We start from the raw sequence: 21816 nt of genomic DNA on the forward strand, positions 1-21816 counted from the left end.
AATATGGGGTGGTGCCACCGGGATTTGCAGCCTGATAAGTGGACTGGAGAGTGCCTGTCAAGAGGGGAGCGATGTATTGGCCCCACCGGTTTTCAGGCCATTGGGCTGATGAAGCTACTCTTTCAAAGTTCGTAAAAAAAGAGTCGGGATCCTCTCCCTCCTGATATTTTTGTAATACTGAACTTGGCACATTCGGGTGCACTTTACTGGCAGCAATTGTGTCGGTCAGTTTTTGAAGAGTGGTCTCATGAACCAGTTGATTATTGGCCATTATAGTGGCCTGACTTTTCAAGGCGGCTTGAAGGGCCTCTCTGGCCTCTTTGGCCTCCCTTTGTTGCGCCTCCCACACTAGTTGGAGGTGGCGTTGACCCTCCGCCAATTGCTTTATCATGTCCTCGAGGGTGGGTTTCTCCTTCATGTTTACAATACCTCTGTACGGCCCAGGATGGAGTGGTTATACCAATTCACATCCCACTTCTGACACCACTGTGGGGTTGGGCTCAGTGGTACAGAGGACTCGGACTCGGATTTTAGGGCCCTAACAGGGCGTATACACGGTTTATTTATTATAGGACAGATATTATAATAATAATGACGATACGTCGTCTAGAGTTTTCTTTGCGGAATTTTCTGTTATAGGTGTGGGTTGTCTTGTAAGAGTCTTTAACGCTCTTTCTTTCTTCCTTTTAGGTGGCGATCTTCAGGTAGCTTCTTCTGGGTTCTCGTGGACTCTCGGAAGAACAAAAGGATATGTCCAGGTAAGTAGGACGGTAGCTTATTATCACTATTAGTATGTTAGTGCAGGGGGGGTGTGAGGACAAGAATTACAGGAGGCGGTGTTTTAACTGGGGCTAGGACTAAAGAAGCAGGCTGTTATTGTGATTTTGTCAGGTTAGTGATAGGGTGGGAGGGTGGTCTGTGATTCCCCAAGTCCCGGCACCCAGAATAGCCTGCCCTATTCCCTTTCTGCCCTCCCCAGTCTCCTTTTCCTCCTTCCACCTCCCCCTTGCCCTTTTACTGTTGGTGCCCCTGAATATGGCCCGTACATTGTCTAGCCACGACCCTCCTGGGTCGTGGCAGGATGTCTCTCTTCCTCTCGGCTGCTCTTCAGCTCCAGCGCCGGGGCTGGGCTTCCTCTCTGCACTTCGTTCTGGTCCGATGGCTTCCACCTCCTCCCGTTCGGTCTCCTCGCCCTTTTCCTCCTTCCCCGGTTCGGCTGCTCTGCTTGCCTCCTGCTCCTCCCGTTCGGTTGCTCCGCTCGCCTCCTGCTCCTCCGGTTCGGCGTCCTCCCTGTTATTAGACGCGGCAACCCGGAAGTCCGGGGCCGATCGAGTTCTCCGCCCCCACGCATCTCCTTGACGACGCGAAATGGGGACGGAGGAGGTGCGCGTCAGCCGCCATGGCTGTTCGGTGGTAGGCGAGGTGAACGACACCCACCTACACTTCCTTATCTTTATGTCATTCCAGATAACACCACTGATGGAATAAAAGTCCCAAAATATCTCCAGTAATTTCTGCACTACTTGCTCCTGTTTTAAATCTCATTTTAGGTCTCTCAGTCCCTTCTGGATTGTCAATGTTGTCCACTTGGTAAAGTTTTGGTTAAACCACTCCCAAATAGCATGTACCATACCAACCTTTCAGCAAATTGTAATAAGCGTTCCTACCGCAATTGTAATAAATACCAGGTACAGCGGGTCTTATCCATTTAGCATAAAATCCCATACGCTCTTGAACAGGAACACGTCTCCATTCACTCGTTCCTTCTAACTTACTGTCAGCTTTTAAAAGCGGCCTATATGTACAAAGCTTTCCAACATGTTGCCAATCTAAAGCTCAGAGTCCCTGGGTATCAATAGTGATGTGAACGGATTTCTTCTTGCTAAGTATATCTTTATCTATCCTTTCTTTCATTGTTTTTTTCTATCATCTACTTGGTTACTAAACTCCTTTTCTACCTGCCTGAGAATGCAAGTTAAGTTATTCCAGTGTGCATATGCTGTGCCAACCGTCAGTGTGGAGTCAAGGAATCCTCCCATTATGTCTATGTTACTAGCCTTTGCAATGCTGCTCAACTGCTGATTAATGGGAACAAAAGAGAAAACTAAATCATAGTTAGAATACAAATTCTGAATGTACTTTTGATTGTACAAACGTGTTAATAATAGACTGCAACTAATATCACAAATTAGTGGTAAACTGTGATAAGTGATTCCTTCTTGTACTGATGAAAGAATTTGTGTGCACACATAACAATCACGCACGTTCATTGTTTCCACAGACCCATACAACAAACTATAATAAACATTGGAAGATAAACCTTCCTGTGTGTCATCTAAATTAAGCAATCCCTCATCCTTATTGAACTTATCCTGCTTAGATGTTGCCTTTCTCTGCTTTAGAGTTGCTGTACTGTGCACCTCCTCTCCTTTCAATGAAACACTCATTCCCACAATTAATAAAATGCATGCAATCATACATACTATTATTAAACCAATACACACATACTTCCGCCTACTATGTTTGCTCTGTCTAGGATTTATGGCTTCTGTAGAAACAAAGGAGAAAAAGAAAAAGAAAAAATATAAAAGCAAAAGCGAGCAGAAATCAAAAACAGAGCAACTTTTCAAAGTCTTTGCACTATTTACAGCAGTTCTCGATCTTCAAGAAAAATCTTTAAGATTCCATTATAAGCTCTCAAAATAGTCCAATGTTGGTTTTCAATAAAACACAGTTTGATGATCGTTTATTGTTACTGCCAGAGTGTAATTTCTTTATTAATCAATTGGCAAGGTTATTTCAAAACTCAGTTCAAATGCAAATTCAAGTTCCGGAATGTTCAAATGAATTCTCATGGTCAAAACAAAAGACCATAAACTTGCTCTCCCATTCATTTGTGATAAGGTAGATCCATTCAGGAGAAAAGTATCTGTGACTTGGCACTCTTTTCATTCTTTTTACAGCACCATCTTCATCTTTACTCTGATTTAACTCTTCAACTGCTTCTGTTATTGATGGGCGATTATCAGCAACCAGTTCATGTGCAGCTGCAGGCCATTTATTTCTTTTCAAAGTTTTCTTTTCGGGTGCAACTGCTTTCATAACGTTTGCTGTACTGGCTAGAATCAGTTGACTGACTTTGCTCTCCTGCACTTTTGTCTGCACCTTTATCTGCATGCAGACTGCTTGTGCCATCACCACTTAGCATGTTTTCTGCTACAGTCACTGGTTCTGTACTCACAGATTGGTCAAGTCAAAACCCTTCTTAATCAGCATTTGTTCTTGTTGGATCAAACTCTGTATTTTCAAGAGGTCACAGAATGTGCCTGTGTGACTTGCATGTGTCCAGTTCAAAAGTCCAGCACACTTCACAGCTGTTGTTATCACCAAGATAATTTGAAACAGTCTTTTCCACCTTGGCTCTAGGCAAGTCTTCCTCACATGCTTCTTTACCATTACCCAATCACTAGCTTTCAAGCTGTGGTACTGCTCCTGGGTCGCTTGAACTGTTGCTGCTTCAACCTGATGAGACAAGGAGCGTACCACATCAGCTAGACCTTTGCAATAATCCAGCACTAAGTCATCTGTTATGTTCATAAGTGCATTTGCAGGTACTGCTTTTAGCCTCATTGCATGACCCATCAGAATCTCATGAGGCGACAGTCTTGTCTTCCTGTCAGGAGTGCTATGCATGCTCTTTAGGACAAGTGCAATGCATCAGGCCATTTCAACGCTGTAGAGGCGCAAACCTTTGCCAATCGAGCTTCAGTGTTCATTAATTTGCTCTATCAATTCAGATGCCTCTGGTCTGTAACTGAAGTGAAATTGTCGCTCAATGTGCACAACAACTTTATGATCTCATTATTGAAATGAGTTCCCCGATCTGTTTCCAAAGAATTCGGGAATCTGTACCTTGCAGCTTAGCTACAGTGAGACTATCATTCCTATGTGTTGGATAACCCTCGATCCAACGGGAGAATACACACACAATATCTAATACATACTTCAATCCTTTGCAGGAAGGCATTTCAATTAAATCAAGGTGTCAACCACTGACATGAAGAAATGTTCATTTGTCTCACTGGTGTCACTTCCATTACTCCACTCTTCATAGAAGGTGATGCAATGAAGTGCCCAATATCTAGCAATTTGGTCAGCATAGGCATTACCCAATGATACATAATCATTTGACTTTACATGTAGAGTACATTTTACAACCGCATTCTTCTCACGTAACTGTAGAACATTTAACAAATCATGAATTCTTTCTCTGTTTCATAAGGGTGATCCAGAGGAGGTCATGAAACCCTTCTGGTGCCATAACAGTCCAAAATCATGGACAACACTAAATCCATATTGACTTTCGGTGAAAATTGTCACTTTGAGCTGCTCTCATATGCGGCATGCTCTTGGAGGAGCAACCAGTTCGGCTACTTGGACAGAAATGACTCCTAGAAGCCAAGGGACTTTGACCACTCCTGAGAGGGTGCAAACTGCATAACCTGCTCTCAGAGTACCTTCATTGTTCCTTAAACAGGAGCCATCAACAAAGACAACTTGGTTATTCTCCTCCAGAAGAGTATCCTGAATATCAGGTCTAGGTTTGGTGCACAGTTCGGTGACATTGAGGCAGTCATGTTCCATCTCTTTAACATCATTTGAATCATTAACATTTACAGGCATTAATGAGGCCAGATTTAAGACTGCACACCTCTTGACTGTTACATTTGGGGAATCCCAGAATCAATAACTCATAACGGGTAGAACATAAACAATTGAAGTGTTTTCCATGAAAATGCCTTTGCATTGGCAGACACTCATACCAGCTTACGCCAAGGCTTTCAAACAGTCGGGAAAAGCAGCAGCGACAGGATCCAATGTGGTGGAAAAATAAGCCACCGGCCTGTACATTCCTCCATGTGACTGCATCAAAATAGAAAGAGCACAGCCATCAAGAGCATGACAAAACAGTGAAAAATCTTTTGTGTAACCAGTCATTCCCAAAGCTGGAGCTCTGCACAAACTCTCTCTCAGCTCAGTGAAGGTGTTCATGCATTCTTCATCGAAGGGGACTGGACCTGTGACTTCCTTGTATGTCAATTTCTGCAATGGTTTGGAAATTACTGAAAAATTCAGGTTCCATTGGCGGCAATAGCTCACCATGGCCGAAAACATTCTGACATTTCTCTGTGTAACTGGGGGATTAATTTGAATAATTGCGGTGACTATCTCTCTGGACACTTTCCTTGCACCTTTCTCAATTTGGTGACCCAAATACCTCACTTCTTTCTACCAATACTGTAATTTAGCAGGGGAAACCTTGTGTCCATTTTCACCCAAATGATTCAACAACACTATGGTATCTTGTCTGCATGCTTCATGTGTATTGGACACAACCATCAGATCATCAATGTACTGAACTAAAGCAGACTGAAATGGCATGTTCAAAGACTATAAGTTCTTCTTCAGGATTTGATTAAAAATGGACAGAGATTGTGAAAACCACTGTGGAGTACGACACCATGAACACACACGGTTGCCGAATCGGAAACAAAAGAGGAGTTGACTATATTTGTGCAATCGCACTGAGAAAAATGCTTGTGACAAATCAATCACTGAAAACCACTCTATTTCACATGTAATCTGGAATAAGATCACTGCTGGATTTGGCACTACGGGACAACAGGATACCATAATTCTGTTTATCTTTCTCAAATCCTGAACTATGCAATATTTCCCACTTGACTTTCGCAGCCCCATAATTGGTGAGTTAAATGGACTGCCCATCACTTCTTTTAACACTCTCTGCGCAACAAAATCTGCAATTACTGGGGAAATAACTTCTGCGGTCACATGATACTGTGGTGTTCTGGGGAAACTGTATTTGGCTCTACAGTCACTTTGACCGGCTCAACACCTCGAATTAGCCCAATATCCTTTCCAGAGAGATCCCAAACTCTCAGTGTTACTGGGTCTTGCAATTTATCAAGCAAGTCCTTAACTGTCATGGCAGGAAATAATGTAATGTAATGGGAGGATACATCTCATCAGTTTGACTAGAAGTATTATCATTGCTATTGGTTTGAATTGCTATACCTTCATGTGTACAAGTGATGGAACATTTTAATTTACATAGCAAGTCTCTTCCTAACAGACATACAGGACTTGAATCAGAAAATATTTTTTTTGCATACATTCAAAGTTCCTATTTTAACTGGAATGGGCTCTTAAATTGGATTTTCCAAGAGCTGGTTTGCTACTCCTACAACCTAAGCTTTCCTTCCAGAAAGGGGCACATTTGGGACGACAGTGGAATGAGTTGTTCCAGTTTCAACCAAGAATAAAGCATCATGACCCATCACACTCGCATTCACATAAGGACCACTCTGATCTACCTCCAATGAGGCAGCTAACACACATTCTTCCTCTTCTGAACTTTCACTCATGTATTCTTCACTCATCTCATCATCACTGAAATTGATCAATGGGTATTGTGTGATTAACTGATTCACGCTTGCATTTGGTCTCTGGTTCATGTTCTGCTGAGGAACCATTTCCTGTTGCTGTGCTATGGGAGCCTGTGGTATCTGCATTTCCTGTAGGACATGAATTTGCTGTTGGGGAAATTGTACTTTTTGTGGAAATCTGCATTTTGACTGGTCCATTACGAACATTAATTGTTCGATTTCGGGGCTTTTGGACTCTCTGATTTTGAAATTGACTGCTGTCAACCATCTGTGCTACACCACCACCTTCCACCAAATTATTTACATTGTGAAAGGGACACTCCCATTTCCATTGTCCGACATTGCCGCACGCATGACAAAGAAACATTTTCTTCATGTTCTGAACTTCAGTCACATTTGCATTTGGATCTACTCATATCCCGCAACCTCCACCTCTATACTGAGGCACCAAATTGCCTTGCTGTTGCATTCCTTGCATTCCTCCTGCATTCACCATTCTTTTTGTTCCCTGCACACCTGCTGCTTGGACAGATTTAATCTACATCACCATTGCCTTTTCCTTCAACCTTTCCTGCTTCAGATCAATCTCATCACTACAGTATTTTGCTTATTGCAACACCTCATCAATCAGTTTTCCTTCTCAGCAAATCAAATGATTCCTAATCATATTACTAATTTCAGGCTACAATCCTTGAACAAACCTGAACACAAAATGAATCATGTCTTTCTGTTCAATAATTTCTGTGCCACTGTTATGCCTGAATGCTTTCAGCAGTCTCTCATAATAGGTATGAACAGACTCCTTGGCTTCCTGAGATGTCCTTTCAATCATTTGCCAATCAATATCTTTAGGGGAAACTCTAGTTTTCAAAAACTCAATCACCTTGTAATAGTTTTTAATCACCTCTTCAGACAGCGCACCTGTTACTGCATTCCTCGGTGCCTCACGAGTTGGCCAATCAATGCTTCGCTTACACTCAACCCACAAATCTGCTGGAACCACAATCTCAAATAAAGTGTTCAGATCTTCCCACAACCACTTTGCAAGTTTGACAAACCTCTCTGTTTGCTGGTACCTGGTTTCTCCATAATCTTTGGGTAATTATTCATAAATGGCAATATGTCACTTCTGCTCCAAGGAACATGAAACAAATTCCCTCCACGAATTTCTCTCATTGGCATCATTTTTACAGCTCCTCCAGCCTGCTGCACTTCATTTGAAGATGTATTTGGCTTTTTCTTCTGATCTCTTTTCTTTACCCATCTGCTTCCCATTTATCTAATCCTCCCCATGTTTGAAATCTCTGAATCAACTCCTTAAAGTGAATTTTCATTCCAGGTGATCTCACGTTTGGAATGTCGCTCGCATCAAATTCTAATCTGTAACTCTTTTTCATCTGTTTGGATTTATTCATTTCGATTTCATATTTGTCAGCCAAATTAACTAATTTCTCAAAGATCTGACCTGCTCGAAAAGTAACATCCTTGCACATGAAGTGCAGTTCACATCAAGTGTCCCCTCAATCATTTAATTTCAATTTTAATCTGGCCATGTTTAATGCCTTTTCACCCTCAGGCATATTTCCTAGAACTGATGCTCCACTCAAATTATCTAACCATTCAGTCAATTGTTGAGCTGTCAATCCTTATAAACTACTGTTATCACCATTGTTCCTGGGCACATTCTGGGGTACACAACACGAGGGTCTCATAGCCTGTTCTTGAGCCATCAAAGATGATCCCACGGAGCATGAGGGTCATGTCACGTCAATTAGTGGACCAACTCCATAATGTATCTGGTTCGAACCAAAATAATTCATAGGGGTTCTGGCTGGCACAGTAGTTCTCAGTCTCTCCATTTCTGCATTAGTTCCAAAAGGTAAATTAATTGCTGGTACTGGATTCAAAATCTGGGTACTACTCTCATTATTATCCTGGGCATACTAAGGGACTGCTGGACCTATGGTTACAGCGGCTGGTAATGATTCTGATCCTGAAAAATTCAACTGTTTTTTCAGAAACATTAATCCTTTACCTTGGCCAGATAATAATATACCAAAAGCTTGATTGGACTGATTTGGACAAGATTTTGTGGTGTCATTACTGCGGAATACATTGGCATGGTTTGTCTCTGGTTCATGACTTGTGCATGTGTCTGTACGTTAGGTGTGGACTCAAACTGAGTCATTCCTACATTCTGAATTGGCTGTGGCATAACTGGAACTGGAACTTTCTGAACTGTATTAACATTTGGAATTGTCAGATAAATCGCTGTCACCTGTGCAACATTTGCAGAAGGTGCGTTTGGAACTACCTGAACCTGGCTTTGTGCAACAAGAGCTGTGGCAATACTCGGGACTACATTCTGACTTACTGATTCAATTGTATTATATGGTGGGGGACGATTCTGCAACAACTGAGTTATAAACTCCTCCCCTGAATCACTCTCAACATCTGCTATTCTCTTATTTTCACCCAATTACTGTTCTGTACCTTCCTCAGATTTCTTTTTGGCTTTAGGTTTAACACTTCCCTCTCTTTCTTGAGTAATTGCTGGAAATAGCTTCACTGCATGTAATGTATCTGCTGTCCACATTCTCTGCTCTGCATCCCACCTAGCTTCTGCTAGTATCTTCTCTGTTTTCTTCATTCTCATTTCGAATTTATGAGCATTTTTTTGTCTCGCAACTAATTCCCAAATAGCAAGTGCTTCGAATTGTGCAAGTCTAGGATGGGGCTTTGATTCATATAACACTCTCCTCACATTCTCCAAAATTCTCAAATTAAAGGTGCCATAACTAGGAAAAGCTAAGAGTCCTTACTTCTCAGTTAATTTACACTATTGATTCATCTACTGACATGCTGAACCTCATATGTCTTCCATTACTTCAAATGCTGGTATACCCTCAGGTGGAGTAGTCTCACCCTTCCTAATTGGAATAAAAACTTTCCCTCTCACTGCATTTCTTAAAGCTTTGAAAATCTTCATTTTACACAAATCTAATTCACAAACACAAAATGTACAAAATTAGGAAGTAATTTTCAGTCCCACAATCTCATTCACAAGCTGTTCTTAACCTATATCAGCGTAGTCTTGTCCACCATTCCATGTGCAGCTCCTCACCAACGAACTATCCCAACGCGGACCAAATGACGTCAGACTCACTCAGAGCAGCAGATGGGACTCACTTCCGAGCTGTCTCACACACCTCTCATGCAAAACCTGAATGCTAATATTACCAGCACAAAAAACAAAACCTGTCTGCTCCTTAAGGTAAGGACGCAAACTCTTTAAAAGCTATTCGGAAATTTCAACTGTGGCCTTTCGGACAAACAGCTACTCTTATGGGTGTAGCTCTCTCACAAACGTTAGTAAGATTTTACCTGCAAATGTCACTCCAATTGGTACGGATTCCTCCTATGCACTCAGGATTCGCCCAATACCAACCAACAACAAATACACTCAAGGGAAATACTACTGGTATTGTCAACAGCGCTAAATCGACCAACACTTTACCTGCAGACAATAAATTAACCAAGTGTCTCCATACACTTGTACAATACTCTGGAGTCTTAGATCTTGTAGGACCAGTTACAGTAAAAACCGCAAGGGCAATTTTTGAGCACAGGAATCAGCATTATTCACTTGGAGTACGCCAGCTCCCCTTTCTCTTACTTGGAGGATGCAAAGTCCCTACTCAATTATCTTGGAGTACCCAAACTCCCTACTCAATTCATACATCTCACTTCAACGTGATTTGCCAAAGCATTGCAAGCGCAAAACCCTACTCAAAACACATACCGTACACTTGAAACTGAGATTTCACCTGTCCTTACACTACACCAAGAACAACTCACAATTTGGGCAAATTCTGACTCTCCTCCTCACAAGACAAAACCATAGCTCTGCTACCAAACACTGCTGGCTCCCAACGGTCTGGTAAGAATTTACTCCCCGATTCCGGTTCAACAGCCACTGTTGAGACGGTGAGACACCGTCACCAATCTCACCTACTGAGGTCGACTGAATCTTTGGACTTGGCAAAGAGTGTAGAAGTCAGAATCATTCAGTAACAAATCAATGACATTGTACCATAAACAATTCTAGACACCATAAGCAATTTAACACTAAATCAAACCCCAAACTGAGCAAAGTTTCAAAGCTTTATAACAATCCCAAAATCAATGTCACATATAGGGTGCGCAAAACTAAGTTATAAACATATATGGAAACCATAGGCTGATCAAAACATTTGAAAAGATTCAACCTACTAAATACCAATGCTGTTAGACACACCGAAAGAATAATATGGATTAGCAACAATATAATATGCACATGATTGTTAACATTCAAAGCAGATGATGGTGACATCAGTAAATCATCAAAATACACTTCAGTATTCAATTTCTGATTTCAGGTTTCAAAGCTGGGCCATTCCTAGCACTAACCAGAGTTGGGATTAGCATGTGTGGGAATGGGCTAACACATGCGGAAAATGCAAAATGAAAAGAAAGACAAAAATAATTTGGAAAAACATCTAACTTGGGCAATTTACTAAACAAATATGCTGGTGTAAATCAATAACTAAAGAAAACAAGAAACCACATTTAGTTATACTGTACCTCTCCTGATGGGGCAGCAGACAGGAGCAGTTCATCAGGCAGGAGGGTCACTTTCTACCGGCACCAGTTGACAAAGAGCATCAGGACAGTGCAGAACACGAGCTGCACATAGGACAGATCAGCAGTTCAGAATTAGTTGGCCTTATTAGTACTGAACCACATAACAGAATAAGGCAGTTAAGACTATGATGAAGAAGCTCATCAGGACTCAGTGAAGAGAATGTGACAGCAGACATAAGACAGACGTGGACAGAGTTCTGGACAGTTTTTGAGACCGGCAAAGACTGGCTGCAACAACACTAACTAAAAAACTGCCTCCAAACTCCAAGTTTCTCACTAATTAGAATAACCAAAATCCATTTGATTGGTCCTTCAGGTGGGCACACTTTGGACGTCAGATTCAGCATTCAGTCACTGCAGATGGTACCACCAAATTCTGATACTTTTAAGAATCATTTCAGCAAAAGTACAGTCATTGGGAGGTTTCACATGTTAGTAACAAAATATTACATTCTTTAATTATTTGATACTTGAGATCGTTTCTCATGGCACACAGTAAACTAAACTAATTCATTTCACATGAGAACTACTGTCCTGTTTGACAGCTAGAACAAATAAAGCAACAATGTTATTCTCAAAACATGTTTCTTGCCTACAATACAATAGGACATTCATCATTCACATTAGCAAACTAGGAAAATAATTCAGGTCAGAGGGAACAGAATAAACAAGTGATTTTCCTTTATTGCTGAAAAATGAATCTTCCAGGCCTACTCAAGTCAAGAAAGCTTTAATACATTAATAAACCTATTGCACACCTTACAATGAATACATGCAAAGCAAATTATTTATTTGCAAACATCATTTATAACATGTTAGAGCCAATTTTAAATGTGCATTTTATTTTTCTGCATATATGTAATTTGCATTAAAGAAATCTATGTATTATTAAAATATAAGTACGACTAATTCATATTCATTTGAACACTTCAATGATTAATCTTCATCTTAATAAAACATTCTTAACATTAATTCATTTTCATACTTTCATTTAATAAAAATGCAAAACTCTCATGTTAAAATGTGGTGCACAGTGCGAATGGTGGCCACGTGGTTCAACATGATTCAAACGTGCTCTTTTTGCAGCTTGTGTTGCTTCCCCTGTTAGACCTTCAAGGTTAACTTGTCAGCATTTGCTAACTTCTGTGCCACTAATTTATTATAAAAATTTGATCTCCCTCAACCTTGACTAAGAAATTGAATTTTATTTTTTGCAAAGAAAGAGGCTGCAAGATCAGGCATCCCAGCAGACCCGATGTAGAAATAGAAATGTCTACAGTAACTCCATCTTGCAAACAGGCTCCATCTTGTAAAAAAAAATATACAAGAGACAGAAATAGACTCACCTGTAAAATATGTGCTGAAACCGGAGTTTCAGTATATTTGATAGTCACAGTACAGGAGCCGTGACTTTTGATAAAAAGAACACAAACAGGTCAAATAAATAACCTACTGACTTTTGTTCTTAGCTGAGCATATATGGCCTTGAGGGAAGTTAGTGGTTAGCCCAGACATAAATAACTGACACTCTCAGTACAAACAGGATGGTGTGACTTTGATGATCAACAGATGTGATAGTGGTGAGCAATGGAATGTGACAGGGAGCAAACCATGCAAACCATTGCATTCCAAATCGATATAAGATATGCGCAGTCAGATACGCCTTGAGGCTTGGCAAATGTGTCTTTGCATGCAATACTTCAGCAGGGTTCCCGGACGTAAATAAAAGTGATCCTAAGAAACCAAGATGGAAGACTGGAGTGGTTTTTGATGGGCAAAGGGAAATAAAAGTCCATATTTTGACATTGGCAAGTTAGGAGAATTCTTGCGGTCAACTTGCCGGACTTCGGGGGTCAAACCCACTGCTTCCACTTCATTGATTAAAGAGTGCTCAAACAGGTAAGCAGATACCAGTGTTTGTACAAAATATGCCTTTGAGAGGGGGAGTGGGTCCTCGTAGTTCGGGAAGACAGGTGAGTCCAAGAAATTGCCTGAATAAATGTATGTCCCTAAAAACCGTTCCCTCTTGATCTTTTTAGAAGGTACATAAAGCACAATATGGATATGGTTGTAGGGTGGAACACTAATTAGTCAGAAGTGACTAAGAATGTCAAAGTGTCTGCATTAAGTAAATATTTTAGTAGTGGTGTATCCGTCCTGGGTCCTGGAGACCAAACAGGAGTGAAGTGTCGCTAAATACAGGAAAGTGACACTAGTGTAATAGTTTATGATACTGTTTTGTCAGATTATGAGTTGACAAGAATATATGTACATTGCTCGTGTTCTGTTCTACATTGAAAAAGTTGTTGTTGTAAATTGTCCATATTGTGTGAACATTTGATCAAAGTAACATATCTGATACTGCTTTCCCACATATAAGTGTTTCAGGGTGATCAAAATAAGATAAAGAAACATTGTAAGGAATGGTATATTGGCACAAAACATAGTTCTTGGTCTTGGCCAGAAGAGGGATAATTTGACCCCTGTCCATTGGGGCATTTACAAACATATATTTATGGAGCATATAAAGGCAAGAACTTAAAAAGGAGAATTGTGACCTTTAACATGTGGTAAGCATTTGAACCTTACAAGGTAGAGGAACCCTCTGAATGTAGTTGGCCTGCCTGTCCTTCTCCTCCTTTTAAGGAAGATAAAGTAAGCCCCTATCAGGAAGCCAAATCACTACTTAAGCAATAGCAATGCATCCATTAGGAGACAGTTACATTGTTTCAGATATTACACAAACAGAAGACTCAGATACTCTTTGCACACTAAAAAATACATACACTGGGCAAATCACAGCTAACTTCACTTTGAAACTAGATGATAGCCAAAAAGTTATACGGTCTCATAGCCAAGACACTGTGTCCTACACTCAAAGAGATGACCCTATGATTTCAGGTAAAACAACAAGATTATTAGCACCAGACTTCTTCCAACACTTTATAGACCAAAGTTCCAGAGGTAGCGGGGAATGAGCTTACCACCACATTTAACGTTCAGCCCATGACATAATGAACAGATAAATGAAGTACTATATAGAAAACACCTATTAGAAATAGAAGAGAAAGCAAATGCATGTTGAGAGAGAGAGCAACAGGAACATAGATTGATGACAGAGGAGGAAGGGAATACATTAGATGCCATGACAAAACGCATTGATAATGCTAATGCATTATCTCAAGATATATATGACACAGCTACTGCAGAACATAAAGGGCACCAACAGAGGTTACTGAGGGTGAGTGAAGGATTGAGTGAAGCTTTAAAACACACACAAAATAAATAAAAAGGTGACAGAAGTAGAAAGGTTACAAATATATGAGAAGCATGGAAATCCAGGTTTAATGAAGGAAACACTACAAGGAAAAATAATGGTTGAACAGAGTGATGGTGACAGCGAGATAGTAGGAGAATGTGATGATGATTTAAACAATATTTGGACACCGCTAGGAAGGTTAATATGAATGTATGTTGCAAAATGACAAATAGGAGAGATCTGACACCTAATGAGATAGTAATTATAGGGGAACAAGACTCATTTGCAGTCTATCCTTTCTCAAATGAGTTGGCGGATTACACAGAGAGTAGAACAAGCAGGTTTCCTTCACCATGGCCTACAGAAGGTTCCTTCCACCCCCAAGACTTAGCAACAGCCCAAGATTGTATTGAAGGGGCAGGGGGACTTATAGTTTAGGATTATTAATACATGAGAGACTCTTTACGCGTATGACAACAATTTGCAGAGAAAGAAAATAGTAGGTACCCCAGAATGAGACAACAACGGGTGGGGAGAAGAAGACCACAATTCAGACAGCTTCCACTGACACAAAGGGGTCCAAGAACAGAAAATGTGGCCTATGTGCCATAGCAGCACATGGATAAGGAGAACTTAAAGAAACAATTACCACCCCTTTATGAGGGAGCTTCTAAATGTATAGCCTCTCTCAAAAGGCACACAGTAGGAGTACAATTAGGGACATGAAAAACCTCCTTGCATGCACATTGAGAGATGAGACAGACAAGATTTTTTAAGTAGTACCGCATATCAATGCAGCACTAATAACTTTGATTAATAGTGACAGGGATACAGAAACATTTTACAGCATATATGCACTTGTCTGGGCAAAACTGAGAAGGAGATAACCAAACATGCCAGATATAAGTAGCATGATGAGCCAAGTAATGGGGAAGGATAAGTCAGTGTTAGAATATGTTGAACGCATAAGAAAACTATGGACCACTGAGATTGGTCCCCTAGATGCACAAGAGACCAGATAGTTCTTTCACATTGTGAAAAATGGTCTGCCAGAGGATCTATAGCAGTCATGAGACACAGTAGTGGCAATAGATAGTAAACCATGTGTGGAAATACAGGGCATAATACTGCACCATGTTAGAAAAAGGTTGGAAAAGGAAAGAAAAACAAAGGAGCATTTCGACTTTGTCCCAGCCAAATTGACTGCTCAAAAATTAGAGGAAAACGCAAAGAAAGAGAGCACAAAAGGAGCACATGTAGTTACTCAAGCATCTCCAGTTCAAGTTACAGCACTACTACCACAGATGTAGTCACAACAGCAGTGGTATCAAGGTCCCATGGGTCAGCATACCCAGCAAATGATGCAAAGATTGCAGCAACAGCAGCAACAGGGGAGAGGTAGAGGCAGAGGTAGAAGAAATAAAACAAATATGACATGTTATCTTTGCAACAGGAAAGGGCACTTAATAGCAGATTGTCGGCACAACTGAGACAAAGAAGACATTTCTCCCCTGCAGGGAATTTTTCTCCTGCACAACAGTACCTGCAACAGCCACAAGGTTTTGTATACAGTGTGTCACAAATGTCTCCACGACAGCCAGTGCAAATGATACAACCACAACAGAATGATCAAACAGGGATCGTAACATCCACCCCAGGACAACAGTCAGCAGCACAGTATATTCAGCACACGCCACAGCAATCACAACCTGTACCGCAGCCAATGATGGGGGGCACAATTTTTCAAGCAGGGACTAATCCATTCTTCACGCTATGACGGTCTGCACATGAGACCTTGATGTGCCCTGTGATAGCAAAAACACTGCATTACAAACAAGAGCCTATAACATCCGTTGGTATATTAGGAAGAAAATATAAATTCTTGATTGACACAGGGGCAACCAAATTGTGCATTAGATGTGGAGGTTTAACACTGTGAAATACAACAATGGCAGCACAAGGGTTCTCAGGTGACAGTACCATACACCTGTGAAATTCCAGTTCAGGTAGGAGAGTCTGAAGTTTCCGAGCCTTTGCTATATGCACCCCAAGCTCCTACAAATTTATTAGAAAGAGATTTGTTACACAAACTGAAAATGAACATTACATTAAACGATAGTAGAACAATAATGCTTTGTTCCACACCAGGGATACCATTCGTGTGCATGGTCTTACGATCAGCCCCAGACAATACAGAAGTACAAATCAGAGGTGTACCCCTAAATGTATCCCTGCCACAGAAAGGCTTAATGAAATTCATAATCACAGAACCAGCCTTGCAGGGCAAGTGGATAAAGACACTACCTAAAATTGTGGTTTAGGCCTGAACTTCCAGACCCGGAGACAGAAGAAATATTGGTGCTATCCCTAAAGAGTATAAGGTTAACAAAAACATTTGGGATTCTAGAAGCAGAAGACCCCAAGCAAAATATGTGTGCAACAGTGATAAGAAGGGGAAGCAGGTGAATTACTTGCATGGTACATCCACAGCTATGGTCACAAGAACCAAACAATGTAGGATTAATACTGAGCGCTGAACCTCACTAAAGGAAAATGCACAATGGCCCAGAGTTAGGGAGTTCCCTATTTCATGTGAAGCAAATGAAGGAATAGCTGTTACCATACAAGCCTTAGCGAAGACTGGAGTTTTATACCTCTCGCCCCCACCATGCAACACCCCGATTTTTCCAGTGTGCAAATCTCGGGGAAATAATTGGAGGATGGTACAGGATTTTCGCCCCTTGAATGCTATTGTAGCACAAGAGTTTCCCATAGTACCAGACCCCTCAGTGATATTAACCAACATCCCAAACACAGCAAAGTAGTTTGCAGTGATTGATTTAAAAAATACATTTTATAATGTACCTTGACACCAAGAGAGTCATTATTTGACAGCATTTACATTCTCTGGAATTCAATATTTGTATTCTCGTTTGCCTCAAGGGTATTGAGAGTCACCCTCAGTTTTTAACAGAGCTTTGAGGAATGATCTGATGAATTTTCAAAGCAAAAGTGCAGTGTTACAATATGTGGATGATTTGCTGATTTGCAGCGACACAAAGGCACAGTGTGAAAAGGACACTTTGGAATTACTGATACTGTTAGTATACAAAGGTTACAAAGTTGAAAAGCAAAAAATGCAGATTGCTCAACAGCAAGTACTGTACCCAGGACAGGTAGTGTCTGCTGAGGGCCTCCGCATTACTCAAGGCAGAGAGGAAGCGGGTAGAAATCAACCACTATCCCAGACGGTGAAGGCATTATAGGATTTTTTAGGTTGATGCAACTTTGTGAGGCAGTGAATTTTTTATTACAGCTCTAAGACTGCACCCTTGTATCAGACGATCAAGGGCACATCTTCAGGAACCATGATACTGCACTGGACACCATCATTGCAACAAATACTCCAAGAATTAAAGGACTGCATAGCCACTGCCCCAGTGTTAGCAACACTAGATTATAACACATAGTTTTTTCTGTTCTCCCATACTAATGGAGATACCATGACAGCAGTACTATTGCAAAAATATCATATGGGCCATAACCCATAGCCTTTTTCAGTGGACAATTAGATGAGATCATGAAAGGACAGTTTCCATGTGAAAAAGGACTAGCTGCAGCGTTCGGAGTAGAAAAAGCATCTATGATAACAACAGGGAGTCCCACAACACTAAACGTATAACATACCCCCTTTGCAGTTCTACAACAAGCAAAAAGAACGTTAACTACACAGAGAGCATCTGGATATGAAGTAATACTTTCCAATGCCGCTATTAAAATAGGCTGTGTTCACACAGTGAACCCACCTCAATTTCTAGTGAAACCATTGACAGACGTTGATCATGATTGTGCAACACATCAAGAAGACACCGAAATATATGCTTCAGAATTACCCCTAAGACACATCAGAATGTCATATATTGATGGTTCATCCCTAATAGATCAACAAACAGGGATAAGTCACAGAGGTGCAGCAATAGTAGAACAAACAGGAGTTCCACTGAATGTCATGTATTCAATATTACAGTATATACCACTGCCATCCCATTTTCAGCACAAGATGCAGAACTAAAAGCTCTGATACAGGCCTTAAAGATAGTGCATCCAAATGATGTTACTGTTTATTCTAATTTGGCATATGTCACTTCCACTGTACACTCAGTTCTCAGCAAAAAGGAGAGACGGGGTTTCAAGAAAAGCAACGGTACACCAGCGCATGGTCTCCTCCGAAAGAAACTAATTTCAGAACTAAAGAAAGGGGGGCAAAAGCAAATGTGAAACGTCAAGCACAATCTTGTTGGTTAGATACCATTTCCCAAGGTAATGACATAGCAGACAAAGTAGCTAAAGAAGCAGGACAGGTGTCCTCTTGAAAATTAGCACCACATCATTTACAGGACATACAGGAATAGAGGATGTATGGTTCCAAGTAATTTTCTTTATTGAGATAAAGACACAGGAAAGCTAGTGATGCCACAGAGGTTCTTGCACTTAGCACTGATTAAATTACACTTGCCATCACTTTTACCAAAGAAAAAACTATTGGATAGACTTTCAGGAGACTGGTTCATTCCCGATCTTCCTAAGTTAATAAATATATTTTTACATCAATGTCTCATTTGCAAACTGTATGGTACCAAAGACCACTGATTAAACAATCATCATCCATCCAAAGACCTGAAGGCCCTTTTCAAGAGTTAGGCATAGATTATGTGGAAATGATTCACAGATGCCAAAACATGATCTATTTGATTGTGGTCATCTGTCCATTCTCTAGATGGTAAAGGCAGGACCTTGCCACAGCCAAGATGCAAAAAGTGCAGCCACATTTTTAGTTAAATAAATTATCCCAAGATGGGAATTCCAAAAGGGATTCACTCAGATTATGGGAAACATTTCATCAGCAAAATATTTGAGCACATGACTAAATCATTTGGCATACAACACTGTTTAGTATCAGCCTATCACCCATAAAGTAACAGAATTGTTGAGCTCCTTAATTGTACTCTGAAGGATAAAATATATAAATTATCAGTCACCTTAAATGCAAATTGGCTTTATTGTTTACCACTGGCTCTATTTTCCCTAAGGAATACTCCCTCTTCGGACCGTCATTTGAAAAAGTATCAAATAGTCACATGCATGTTAACGCCTCTGGGCTATTTACCCCATACAAAAAATACTGCTGCACAGAATATCATTGATTTAGTATGGCAAGAGATGTCAGAATAGATGAGTATCTTAAAATGTGCTGTGCCAGTTTTCTCAACGCAGGTTCAGCTGCAACATGCAAGTTCCACCCCCCCACCAGTGGTACCACAGAAGAACATCTATCCTGAATGCCAGATCTTCGTGAAGAACTTTGTGCGCCAGTGGAAGGATCCACATTTTCTTGGCCCCTAAAAAGAGATTCAAGTAACACCAACAGCAGCAACTGAAGGACTGGATTTATTTATCAGATGTACGGCTGTCCCAATACCACAGCCTTTCTCCTCAAGAGTAAGAAGAAAGGGGACTAAGAGATTGAGCAGAAGTTGGACTGCATTTACTCTTTGTTGCTTATTGTTTTTGTTTGTGATGCTGTCTCTCACACTCATAAAGGGTGAGGGCCTGCTAAGTAGTCATTTTAAGATGTTGCTGACCCCGCCCACACTTATGAGACAAGGGTCTGCCAGGTAGTAACAAAGAGCTGCTGATCCCCTCCTTATGAGATAAGGATAATGTAACAATGCAATTGTAACTCCATAAGCACCTAGGGATAATAGGCATATATCTGCCTGATCACCTAAGGAAAAAATAGAACTTATTAACCACTCGTCACACCCATTATAGATGAGGACCATTTGGTATAAAAGTTTACAAACTACTGTGGGAACACTCTAATAAGTAATGTTTTGTTTGCTCATTAATGTAACATGCAGCAGATAGTACTGAAATAAAGAGAGTGAAGTAGAGAACAGACCCCACCTCTCTGTTAGCATTATTTCCCTGCTCCTTTGGGTGCCGAAAACAGTAGTCTAAATATTATTTCAGGGCAGTAAAGATGAATACCACAGCAGTATTAGGAAGAAGACCAGAGCAACACTGTACCAATGGGAGTAAAATAGATGTGAATAGCACACTGAAAGAATGCGACAAATGACCTACACTTACCTTTAAAGGAGCAGCATACAAGAATAAGCAGTCGCTTTTAATACTAGATCTATTTGCCCCTCCAAAGTGTTAAAGGAAGTAACTTCTAATGTTACCAATTATAAGGAAACAAAAACAGGACGCAGTCCCATATGGGACAAAGAAATAACAAGTATAACATATTTTGACCCAATACCAGCACCAACACATATTTTTTCCAGCATTGAATTATACTATATGTTTTTGAGGCAATGGGACACAGCCGGTAGGTAGGAACAAAAAGTGTCAAATTACATTAGATCGTCAAAGCCTACAAGAAGGAACAGCAGCATTAATGGACATGTACTGGGCATGTGGTACACAAGCACATTATCAACTACCCAAAAGTCGGCAGGGTGTTTGTTTCCCTGCTATGCTAATGTCCCAAATGCTAGTGGTACCATTACATGAATATGTCACAATGGAAGACATCTATGCACATGCACAAAAGCGTAAGTATGTCCTAAAACACAGGTGGAAGAGGAGCATCTGTCATCAATTTGCCCTGGATGTGAAAAGTGTGCCAGAAGAGTTTCTACTATTCTCCAAAAGTGAGGTTTGAGATGCGAGTTTGTCCCTCAGTGTTCCAAGCAGTTGCTAATGCCAGATGGCTGCAGCAAAAGAGATATGAACTTATGTTATTAGTGAATAGCACAGATGATGGTTTTAATGCTATCAGAGAAGAATCAAGGGCAATGAGAATAATGGTGATGCAGCATCGTGTTGTACTGGACTTACTAACAGCCATGGAAGGAGGAGAGAGTGACAAGATTGGCTCCTCCTTCTGTAGGTACATTCTAGGAAATGATGAAGACTACTGCGCCCCTTCTAAAGTAATGCTAGCTTTGCACATTCTGAGAGAAAACACAGCAATGAAACAAACTAAACCTACGGATTGGTTTTGAGCGTGAGATAGGAGTGTGACATCATCCAGTCAGACATTATGAACCACTCAACATCAAATATAACATTCAATAATCAACATAATTAATTGGAGTCAGTAATTTAAACACACATAAAGACCTATGTAGCCATGAATCACCACATCAGTTTAGTAAAGTTTAAACATATATTGCCCTTTAGTTTAACAATGCTAAGATCACGTAAATCATGTGCAAGACCAAATTATAGAAATACAGAAACATCACAGACTGTCCAAAACACCAGACAAATCTCAATCTAGCTAAAGCTTTTAACACTAGACACTCCAAAAGAATAATGCAGAATAACATCAGA

The 21816-nt window shown here is 40.6% G+C and overlaps 1 protein-coding gene across 4 annotated transcripts in view; it reads left to right on the forward strand.

Moving 5' to 3' along the window:
- The window catches only part of MBNL2 (muscleblind like splicing regulator 2), a 563412-nt gene that overhangs the window by 83452 nt on the left and 458144 nt on the right, over positions 1 to 21816 (forward strand). For all 4 annotated transcript variants that reach the window (XM_069204579.1, XM_069204591.1, XM_069204575.1 and 1 more), the window contains exon 3: positions 691 to 758. The gene's annotated coding sequence lies outside the window, so the exon portion shown is untranslated. The remainder of the gene's footprint in view (positions 1 to 690; positions 759 to 21816) is intronic.

Source organism: Pleurodeles waltl, chromosome 8 (genome assembly GCF_031143425.1).
Source record: "Pleurodeles waltl isolate 20211129_DDA chromosome 8, aPleWal1.hap1.20221129, whole genome shotgun sequence".
Taxonomy (NCBI): Eukaryota; Metazoa; Chordata; class Amphibia; order Caudata; family Salamandridae; genus Pleurodeles; species Pleurodeles waltl.